Source organism: Emydura macquarii, unplaced genomic scaffold (assembly GCF_026122565.2).
Source record: "Emydura macquarii macquarii isolate MOO-44397 ecotype Brisbane River unplaced genomic scaffold, CSIRO-AGI_Emac_v2 contig_2448, whole genome shotgun sequence".
Lineage (NCBI taxonomy): Eukaryota > Metazoa > Chordata > Testudines > Chelidae > Emydura > Emydura macquarii.
This window is the reverse complement of record NW_027132585.1, coordinates 40,491-42,221: the sequence shown is the minus strand read 5'-3', so window position 1 is coordinate 42,221 and position 1,731 is coordinate 40,491.

The window sequence follows — 1,731 nt, the reverse complement described above, 5'->3', positions numbered from 1 at the left end:
AAAAGTAAATTCCACCAAACTGAACTATAAAATAAGTGGAATGCTTAATCACAGATATTGGAGAACATGAGCTGTAGGAGTTTCAATTACTGAATTATATAAGGTCTAACATAACAGAAACACACACAAAAAATAGTTTGTTCAGTCAAAATGATACATGAACTAGGTTCAGCCAATAAGCAGAAGAAATATTATGTGACTTTGTCCATAATCAAGCAGCCTACACAGCCTGAAATTTAAAAAAGTAGCGCAAGAATCTCCGTTGACTTCTTCAGTGATATTCAGGTAGTACCCAAAAATGGAACTTAATCTTCAGCAAAACTTTCACAGATGACGGCATTTTTAAAAAGAAACACTGCATTCCTAATTAAGTGCCTCAAATATGAAACAGGGTTCTGAACTTTTCAAATTTTAAACTGGAAGTCCAGCACAGCTGTAATAGGGCCCAGGTAGATATTCTGTTGTAAAACTGAGTAATTCTGTTTTTTTAAATCCATCCTCTTAACATACTGGTTTTTTATGTAGGTTGCTTGTGAGTGTTGAGTTTCTGACATTGCTTTATGAGACAAATAAGAACTCAAGTAATTAAGAATGCACATACACAAATTACTTGGACTTTGCATATGGCTAAAAGAAAATAAGAGACATTCTGATGTATGCCTTCTAACAAGGCTACTAACCTTTGCACTAGGAGTCAATATTTCCAGCATTCATTTTAATATGACTTGATGTATATTGGATCTTGACTTGTTTTGTTTCTTTGCAGCATACTAAAAGAAAGAGTTAATGCAAAGGAGGAAGAGACCCACAACTCCACTCCAACTGTCACTTCAAAGAACACAGAAGAGCAGAACAGGACCAAATCCTGCACTGCAGTGATATTGAAAGACAACAGAGGGTTAACATAAATGGAGAGTGGGTGGTTTCTTGGATGGCCAGAAGACCAGCATACTGGCTGATTTAAAAAAAGCCTGAAAAGAGAAGGTGTGCATGCTTGGCATTTGGACTGTTTGAGCCTATTACACTGAGAACTTTGACCCTTATAATGTTGCCAATATCTGTGAAAGCAATGCAGGTTAAAGATGGACAGAGGCTATTGATGCAGTTTATCTAAACTGTCCAGGATTTCAGGAGTGTTTTGGAAAGTGTATTTGTGTGAATCTTTCCCTCCCCTTTTTCTATTTCCTCCATCACACAGGGACATACGATCTCCTTTCATAGGCCTGGCAAGTTTCCTGAGATACATACCAAATTTCAAGAAGGGAGGATGCTGAGGTTGGATATTTTAAAAGAAAAAGCTAAAATGAAAAAGCACTAAAAGTTAGGTATACAATCTACAATAGAAAAACAGCCTGAAAAAGAACTAGAAGAATTAATGTTTTTGTCTTCTATGACAATTATTTTAATTGTTCCAATTTTTCTGCTTGTACAGTCATAACGGTTCCTTCTGGCTTTCATAAAGTGTATGAAAAAGCAAACATTTCCAGTGCAGGGCAGCCCTTAGTGGAATGTACAGCTTGCAAAACCTCTGAAAATCCCTACGCATACTTATGCAAATAGTGAGGCTACTCATGTGACTACAATTTCTGAATTAATAATGGTATTGCTGTCAGTTGGTAATGACAACGGAGGCTAATTGCTCTATGTGGTTTCACAGTTTCAGAATGCATGATATCAGCTACATTCACTGATCTAGGGCACTACTTAATATTACTTACCACAAACTACATA